The following is a 10,697-nucleotide window of genomic DNA, read 5'->3' on the forward strand; positions in this document are numbered from 1 at the left end:
GTCGCTGATCGGCGACTATGCTGTGAAGCGTGACAATGGAGGGTCAATAAGCTGAAGATCAATATCTTGAGAATTAATTATCCTGTACTGTACATGTAGTACACAAACATGTAATTTCGGGAAATTCCAACGTGTTCACTATATGATAACAGATCATAATGAGCAGTAGGTGTGCCCAGAAAAAATGAGCGATTAATTCCTCATGCTTTGTTTTTAAGTATTAACTTTATTATCTTTCTGATAAAATGTAGGCCTACGTAAGTGCCAATCGTCGTCTTAGTTTTAGAGTTACCTCCCGTTTTTATGAAACTTCGCGTGGCGCTATTTTTAGCACGGGCACGTGGAGGAATAAACAATGGCAGCGAAAATGCAATATGTAGAAAAAATAACGTTAAGAAAAAGACATAATAGTGAAAACAAAATTACAGTAATGCAAATTAATACCCCTGGTTATACTAAGTTACTTTTACCATGTATGCCACCAGTAAGTTTTCATACTCTATCATGCAGTTAAAATATAAAAAGCTTAGGCATTAGTAGGATGTCGGCTTTCGTTTGTTTGTGTGTCTTTTAACTTTTTTTTAAAAGTACTACCAATTCATCAGTTTTAGTCATATTTAAATAAAACGTTTTATATAACAGGCAACATCAATTCTGTATATCAGTTTTTGAATACTGTTGCCATGGTTACTCTATCAAAATATTATTTTGAAATTCCTTCAAAATGTTCCTACAGTTTTGGACAATTTTGGTACATTTGTAGAGTAATTAAGATACATAATCCTTTTTTATTTTCAATTTTTTAGCTTAAAAAATTATTGGTTATTTCAACTTTTTGTGCTGCAGTGGTTAAGTTTTGTGAATTAACCAATCATTGATTAATGAAGGTTAGGAAGTCTAACATGCATTCGTGTTTTTGGTCGCATTGCGCCTTCGAGCAGCTTCCTCCATGGTTAAATTTTCAAATGTGGAGAACCCTGAGTGAGGAAGTGATTCTAGCCAATACTTCAGAAGTTTAGGACCTTCAATAATAAGGATCTTGGGGCATGTTGGGGAAAAAAATAGCATGTGTTGATTTTATGGGATCTTCCAAATATAGTTGTGTAGTAGGTATTTGTGTACTTAATACCTATGTTTGTCATTCTAGTCATTAACTTTGTATGGTAAATGTATATGGACCACTGGAAGATCATTGTAACTGTATACAAATGTTGCAAATATACCCTGTTAAGGCTTTAGTGACCTTTCCCAAGGTCATTCAATGAAGCAAAAGGTCATTATTAATGTTTTTTTTTTAAATCTATTTTGTTTTATTATCAAAAAATGTCATATGTTTGAGATTACTCTAGGTACAAAGGATTTTCTTTAATCAAAAGTCTTTCGTTTCTCATGCAGACTGTAATTTACCACATGTACATGCATGTATATTATAATAATTCTCATTAATTAAACCGAGGTGATCATCCAGTAATGATATTTTTCTGTGGATTTTTAACATTGTTTAAATAACCTTTGATGTAAAATACTTTCAGTGATAATACTTTTTAAAATTTGTGCTTTCATTATACATAGAAGTGTGTATGCAATATTTGTCCCCGAACACATTGTAAAGCAAAAATGGTTTTTTATTTTGAAAATATAGATTTGATTTATGAAAATTTGTGATGTAGTCTTTTTTTTGTAATTATTTGGCCCTTAAATTATTTTAATTATTCCAGTTTTTTGTATTTTCCTGGAATTCCTTGGATTTCCGTGGAATTCCATAGATTTCCAAATATCCTGGAATTCCATGGATTTCCAGCTATTTCCCCAAATTTCTATTCTGGCATTGTTCCGCTCTTTTCCAGGCTAGATTTGAAATTCCATACCATTCCGAAAAAGTTCTGTCCCAATACTCTCGAGAATTCCTCGGAATTCCATGGAACACTTTTTCCATGGAATTCCACGGAATTTGTTATGGAATTCCACGGATCTTACGGAAAATCTACATTAGAGTGTTCTTGTGGTGGAAAGATATTTAATAGAAAGTTCTACAAATCTACACAATCTAATATCTTGGAATTTTAGCCCTACATATTTTTACTCGGAGCATTTTCCCCGTTATCATAGGCTAGGAATTTGAAATGCAGGTGTCAATTAATATTTTTGGAACAAATTTTACATGTTCACTCAACAGAATTTGCCAAAAATGAATATATATTTAAAAAGTCAAGACAAAATTCACACAGTTTTTTGCCTGAGCGTCAAATTTAGTATTTCTCAGCAAATTCGATTAAAGCAACTCAATTACTTTTTTTTTGTTTTTGAAGTTTAATTTATTTATGGCAAGAAAGAGTAATACCACAGTTTTGGAAAAACTGTCTATTTGTGTTAAATTGCAATTCCGGAAGTTATTTTAGGAAAAAGTTCATTTGGAGCAATGTGCACAGTCCGAATTTTACTCTTCGTCTCGGCATTCCTTTAAGAGCTAGTTCGCCGTTATGAGCAGCACTCACTTCTAGTTTTCTTTTTCTTTAACATCATTAAATCTATGCAGATAGAACAAATCTGACCTCTCTAGGCCTTTCGTGTAATTCCGAGGCGCCTCTACATTTTACATTATTAGAAATCGTCACATCTGTTGCTTTCAGTTTCAGTTTATTAGACTGAAACACTACAGCACTGTGATAATTTTTAATAATAAATTCATTTTGTGTTCATGAGTGTTTCAAAATGAAGATTGGCTGTTGGTGACATAGGCGTTTGGTTTCAGGTGCATGGATGGTGTATTTTGTGTAAAATGTGTTTTTCTAGGTGTGTCTGAATACACTCATTAAAATAAAAATCGAAAATCGCTGAAATTAGCACGTTTCAAAAATATCATAACTACTGTATATAAAAAGAACCAAGGCACGACAGTTGCCATCTTAGATTTCAGGGGGTGTCTCGGTTCACACTTGATTTTAATCAATATGTACACTTTTCCTACCGTTGTCGGATGAGATCTAGCTTCAAAAATGATTGAATAACGCCCTTCAATCATGTGCTGATTTGAACTGAAACCAAGCGCCTGTGGTTGGCGACTGTCATTTATTTGTTAGAAAATGTAGATGTTATATCTTATTGCATACAATACTGCATGTCGATAAAAAAAAATCCTTATTGATAACATTTATTAAAGTTATGAATAAAAGATCTTTAAAATAATGAAATATTCTGTCTGAATTTTTTTTTTATCATATCTCAATTTTTTCTCATATTCATAAGTGATTTATAAATATTTTACGATTTCATAGAAAGGATTTTACAAGAAGTACATTCAATGGAGTGTGTAAGATATTCACACAATCGCCGGTATTAATTAATGATAAATAAGACTTAGACTATTACATTTTGTTTTGAATATGCTACAGCTGTGCATTACACATTTTAACACTTCACATTCATCGCGCTGTGCAACATATCGGCATCAACATGTGACAAAATCTAGGAAATTAGCACCTGAAGAGTTTTCGTAGTTTTGTCAGAGATAATGGGTATATATACAATTTGGGTATAAGTATATTATATTTGTCTTCTTCGTTTGATGAAAAAACATTCAGTGCTATTCTTTAATCTTTGACTTTCATATACATGATTTGTAATGTATCTGCGTTGAAAATTAGTCTTTTCTGTTGATCTCACAATATGTGTAGCTGATTTGTAAATATCACATTTTTAAATAAAAATTTTATACTTTTTTCTTCGGAATAAAAATATGTCATTAAAAACTCAAGTATTTTTAAGGTCTTCCGTCACAACGGAAGACCTTCTACTGATTCTGATGGTTAAGATTATTATTCTTTTTTTTTTCTTCTCCTTTCTAGACGCCAACTTTGAGACCTCATATCTAGCTCATTTCTCAACGGATTTTGCTCAAATTTTCAGAATTTATAGACGTTACAAAACTCTATCAGAATGTTGTCATACATTTAAAAAGTCCCCTTCCGCTTTGGAATTATTTCCCTTTAAATGAAAATTTAGGGTGTTTCATTTCCAGACAAAGGCTCAGAGACTAAAAATGCTGGAGCAGAAATACTACTGAATTTGAATAATAGAAGCATTGAAGTTGTGCACATCTATTTTTGTTTTTTGATTTCTGCGTTCAAAATGGCGCTAGATAGGGGAAAAAATTAGAACGCCTAAAAGCGCGAAAATTTACACATATTTTCCTATGTATCTTTTAAACTAAAAATATTTTGTTTTGACATGTTGAATAAAAGTTGTGCACAATTTTAAGGTCTTTCATTTGGCACCACCAAAAAGGGGCTGGTCCCTTAAATTAGGGATCTAGGGTCCTTGAAAGTTTTCGTTTTATAACTCAAAAACGTTAAATATTTCGATATAGCTGTTGCTTAAAAGTTGTTTTTTAATATAGTATTGATCTCATGAACTTGTTAATTTGTTCGAGTCTTGTTTAATAAATGAGCTAGAAGCTTGACCCATATACAGGTAACTAGTTTCATTAGACAAGTGAAGGTGAAATCTTTATGCGCATAACTGAAATAAACTTGCTATAAATGATAAACCTATCCAAAATAAATACTAATATTACTTTAAAATCACTTTTTACGTGTTCTGTGGCTTCATTCCAAATTATTGAGTCACACATTTTCAATACGTCTCGGGATTTGTTTTTGTTTATAATTTCATAACCGGCCTAGATCTAGATCCAGTGATCAGTGGCCATACATACACTAAACAGGCATTGCCGTTCTAAATCTATTTTGCAAACTCAACGATGCACGGATAATTGTGTTTTTTAATCTTATCCGATCGTTCAAATTGTCTCATCTTATCTATGTTGGTCAATTTGGTGATATACTTATTAAATTATTGTGGAAGAAATAACAAGAGATCCATTGCGTGTGAACCAGCGACCTGCGTTCGTAAACAAAACATCTTTTCGTCGTTTAATGTTGAAACATACACTATATTAAATATTAAAAAAGTTAGCAAAAAATAAATCACTCTTTAACTGCATTTAACAGCATTTCACATACATCCCGGGTTTTGTGTTTGTTTACAATTATGTAACCTTTCCCTCGATAGCATAAGGCCGAGGAAGCAGCTATTAGTGCTCAAACACAAAACATTGTCGTTCTACTGCTAACACAATGATTCACGGAAAATTATTTTTTTAAATCATATCGGATCATTCAATTAAATCATTTAATCTTAATTTGTTTTAATTTAAATCCAAAACATTTTATTAAGGGCGTATAAAGGTCCCCGATTTCATGAATCCTACTTTTAAAACTGCATACATGTACATGTATTTGATAAACGATTTATTTCTCAATTATGTGTTATTGTGTGTTTAATTTCGCTTTTATTAAACACCCAATTTTCCATTAACGCCCACATAATCTACCTTTAAGATCGATAATATACCGCCCGTCAATCATACAAAAATAAAACAATAGCTGCTGATTTTATCGACAGGCCAGCAAACTGTGCTACCTGATAGTCTGATGTTGCATGCTTTGAAAGCAATTACATGTACCTGGTCACGCGTCAAAGCTTTCATGTACCGCTTGAAAAGTCGCTTTGTATACACTCTGGTAAAAAAAAAACTTATATATTGGTTCGTAATTATATTTCAAAAAATAATTGAGAGAAGAGAATTAAACTTTGAGTTCATTATTTTTTATTTTCACTGCTATTTTGTACACTGTACTTGTACGCGATATGTCGTCCAAGATAACTGTACAGCTTTCCGAAGAAGAAAAACTGGCGGCTATTAGAGCCCATTTTCGCCTTCAATGTCTACCTGTTTACAGAGAAGAGATCGTAATTTTTCAATAAAATATTTCATATTATATGTAATTTGATTTGCATGTATAAGTATCTGAAAAGCTATATTGTGCTGATTTTTTAAAATACATGTTTTATGTTATACATATTTTTAGCATACAATAAAATATCGGCAACACTATATTAAGCTTAATTATTTCTGATGTCCAGAACAGTGTGACGTAAATGTCATGCATTTAAGAACTATGTTAACTTTTTATAATTTAATTCCACCTGCACGCGCGGTTCAAAAGAAAACATGTACAAGGAGTACATATACATGGACTTGCATATAACAAACATACTAGCACACATCTAATGATAAAAATGAAAATAATTGATAATACACTTTTACAACTTCATTTCAATGATGAGTTATTCGAAAACTTTATTTCAAATGTCCGAAAGGCCAGCACAGCCAAAATACTCTTAATTGTCTCTGTTTTAATTACAATGTCAATCACAATAAAGTTACATGAAATTCATGCATGGCGCTACACCTGTCAATCAAAATTGTAAACTTCTGGTGCCACTGCTTTATAGATACAGTGTAATATTTCGAAACAACGTTTTGATTAAGGCTGAAGATGCATGCTGTGAATTTATCAAACCCGCAGTCCTAATTGACGATCCGTTCTTACATGTATATTATAATTAATCAGAGAGTCCAGTATTTGTGACAAGTTTTGATTGAGATTAACTTTCCCTTTTAGAATAAAATGATTGATTAAATAGATTATGCATATGAGATGGATACCCGTACTACATATAAATGTATACTTTTCCCTTTGTAACAAGAATCTGTTATTGACAATTAAAAGTGAAGAGTTTAGGTAAAAGACTTTGACAAATGACAAGTTATTCCTTCTTTGTCACTATATAGCATAAAGATATACGGTCGTGTTTTATTTTTTTTTTTATTATATATCAAAAAATTGGATTGTTTGTGCCCCATCCTAGAAAAAAATGAAACTGCTTTCTGCAGGCTTGAGTCAGAACATGATTTTCATAATGATAGTACCTTTATCAAAAACTTTCTACCCCTACGATTCAGAGTCGCAGTTTCGAATACTACCACGTCGCCCGCATGGCGCAGTGGTTTGAGCATCTGCTCTAGAGTCGCGGAGTAAGGAGTTAATCTTTACGTCGCGGATTCGACTCCCTCTGCAGGACGTGGAAACCGGTCCTTTGCATGGTATAAACCGAGATCCCCTGTAGCAGTAGATGCTGGCACGAAAAAGATTCCTCACTGTTCAATGGCCTTGAGTGTCGAATTTGCAGCCCTCCACCGGCAAATGGTGGCGTTTCCATATGAGTGAAAAATCAAGAGAGATACATGAAACAACACACAAACAAACAAACAAATCCACTTCGGGACATGGAGACTGGTCCTTCAAATGAGGCCGTATAAACCGAGGACCCGTGTAGCAGTAGGTACCGGCATGGAAAAAATCCCCCAATGGTCAATGGCCTTGAGTGTCGAGTATAGGTCTGAATTTGCAGCCCTCCACTGGCAAGTGATGGCGTTTCCATATGAGTGAAAGATCTCGAGAGGGACGTTAAACAACACACAAACAAACAATTCCACTACAGAACATGGAGTATGGTGCTTCGGATTAGACCGTATGAACGAGGTCTCGTGTAGCAGTAGGTTCTGCCATGAAAAAAGATCCCTCACTGCTCAATGGCCGTAACTGCCAAGTACAGGCCTAAATATGCAGCCCTCCACTGGCAAATGCTGGCAGCTCAATGGACGTTAAACAACAAACAGACAATCAAACAATCATTTTTGTGTCGCCTGCAGAGCAAAGCAGCACTTAGCGATCAATTTGCCTGGCGTCTGTCTGTCTGTCTTGCTGTCCGTCTGTCACACCTTATATCTCTAGAACTGTAAGAGGGAAGGATTTGATAATTTGCACATATAGCTTGACACTATGGTTTCTGTATTTTACCATGGCTTCCGACCTTGGTATCCTTGACCTTTGACTTACTTTTCAAAATAACCAATAATGCCGATATACAACTTCTTTTTTGATATTTAAGAGGTAAGTCTATGCTATTTAGAATGTGCACTGTTTGTCATAAAACATTTTGAATAATACCAGCGTTACAGTCCACTTGACCTTGACCTTTGACCTATTTTGCAAAATATACTGCGGAGGGTTAAATTTAACTTATGTCTTTTGAAATTAGAGAGGCAGGGTTTGATAATTAACAGTTATACATGTTTATGAGCTCATGACAATGTATTTTGACACTGTATGAAATAAACCACAAAAACTGAAATTTAAGTACTATGAAAATACAATTGGATCGGTATTCCAAAATGGATGGTGTAGACTGACAATTGCAGATATGATAGACTGAAGTCTCTTTTGAAAGATTGCTGAAATCACGTACTTAATCAATTTATAAATAATTATTTTTAATAAATTTATTCAAATTTCATTAATATCCATTTTAGCTTTGAGGGGTTAAGGATTTGTATTTCTATTTGATTTTTAGATTCTATCGCAGTCTTACTACACCCTTATTTTTTTTTTTTTTTTTTTTTTTTTGGGGGGGGGCATGAACTATATGCCATGCCGTAGCAAATAAATAGCTGATCACTTTTAGACTTAGTTACATCTTTACATCTTTAATGAAGCTAAAAGCAGACGGCACATCTGTTCCTTGGAACACTCTAGTTCTGTAAGAAATCAGCAAAGATAATTAAGCAGAGATTTTTAATGAATAGAATGGTTTTTTTTTTACCTTTTTATAACGCTGACTATATATACATGTATGGTCTGCGTTACAAAACATGATGTGATAGGGTAACGTAATGCACACTGTACACGTACTCAAAGACGCCGACGTTTTTCAATAAGGAAATTGGACATAAAACATATTTACAATAAAATTTGAAACCAGCGAGTTAAAAGTAATAAATTACAACTATATGGAAATGAAATGAAAAAAAAACCATGTGTAAACTTGTCAAGTCGGAAACACTCAGAAGGGTATTGTTGGTATCATACAGACTGTGTCAGGGCCTTGACTCAAGTTCAAGGTCACTAAGAACAAGATGCTTTTACTGGATGTGTGGTCTGAAAGAACATGTGTGAACTTGTCAAGTCGGTAACACAGATAGGTTTGCGTCATAACCAGAGTGTGTCATGGCTTGACGCATCTGGACAAGTACGAAATAGAAAGTGTACACTATTTTATTGTCTCTTTACTGGCGAAACATTGCAAGTTGATAGGTCCCTTACAAGATTATTTATCATCTTAGAATATAGCATGACCTTGACTCAAGGTCACTGCTCCAACGGAAGACCTATTCGTTGCTCTGCAACGAGCTCGGCTCTAGTTTTTTTTACTCTTTCTTGTTAAAATACTTTAAAATGAATCGGTACTTTTTTTTACGGACATTTGATGCTTTAGCTTAATCTTAACTTGTTTAGGTATGATATCAACTACCACTCAAAACATGCTGATAGGAATAAAATAAAATATCCACAGCACTGGTGTGTTCCTTGAAAAGAAATCCTGAAAATAATTGACCAGTAATTTTTGTGCTAGTTCCATGATAAATAATTCAACAACCCAAAAAATATTAATCTCAAGTATGAACAAATATGAAACCATATTTTCTGATTTTCATGAAGATATACAACATTGTTTCATTCTGTTTTTATTTAATGCTCACAAAGTTGCTAAGCAGAAAAATCGGCAATTTAAACATACCTGTCCCGTTACTGAGAACGTTTAAGGTTTTACATTTTTCGACATATCTTGCGCACAGCACACACAAAGCGCCATATTTGTCATCAATATTTCCGAGAAATTAGTTTTCCTCTCTAAGTGGATTCAGCCACTACGTGTCCTACATATACGTACAGCCGTAAACTGCCTTTCCTTGCGAAACAAGGCTAGATTACACTAATATAGACAGTTCATGAATGCATTTACGTCTGTTAATAATTGATACTGAGATGCGAAAATCAACATCATTGATAGCTCACTGCATGGTGCAAGGATGATAATAGAAAAACTTTTAATTACATTGTCTGAAATAAGAGTCTAGAAGAAAAAAAAAGTTAGTTAATATGGATATAAATTATATAGATCATAAGAACATTGTATATCAATTTTATGCGAAATTTTCTATTAAATAACTTATTTCCAGTTTGAATTTTAAAAACTTATTAAAATCCCATATGAGTTTTAAACAATCACTATATACATGACATATAATAAACTGTTTTTAAGGTATTTGCACCATTGATGGTTTTTTAAATACTTCTTCGATACATGTATTATCACTGCAGCAATTGTTAGCTACAAGTCACACAGTGACGACATGATTTTTTAATGAACTACAGTGTATAGAGATAAGAACCGCCTTTATCCACTAACAGCAGATTTTCGTACAATGTATACTATCTACCTCATTAATTGACACCTATTATTAGACCTGTGCGTAACACAATATTACTCTAAAATAGCTGAAAGCGAGTTGGGGATTTCCAGTTGCATATTTTTAGAAGACTCGGTGGAGTTATCTTACTTGCTAAGTGGCGCTGGATAGCGAACGGAAGTAGTATTAAGATGACAGTAAGCGATTTGCGCTGCGCTTAGCACTTAAAAAAGGGGGGGGGGGAGGGGGTATTCATTTCATCAAACTTAAATGATGCCTATAGTCTGAACCAAGTTTAGCAACAAGTAAATTTTCAAAAGAAATCATTATTTGTTTTACTGTCACAGTGGTATAAATATATAATGCAGTTACTACTAGTCCACTACATTATACAATTGTCTGTATAGCAATGCTTCCAAGTTAATCCCTTCTCCTAAAAGATAATTATGTATAGAGTGTAACCCCCCCCCCCCCCCCCACC

Source organism: Saccostrea echinata, unplaced genomic scaffold (assembly GCF_033153115.1).
Source record: "Saccostrea echinata isolate AGI-Se365-2 ecotype Australia unplaced genomic scaffold, CSIRO_AGI_Sech_v1 ptg000054l, whole genome shotgun sequence".
In the NCBI taxonomy this organism is placed as follows: Eukaryota; Metazoa; Mollusca; class Bivalvia; order Ostreida; family Ostreidae; genus Saccostrea; species Saccostrea echinata.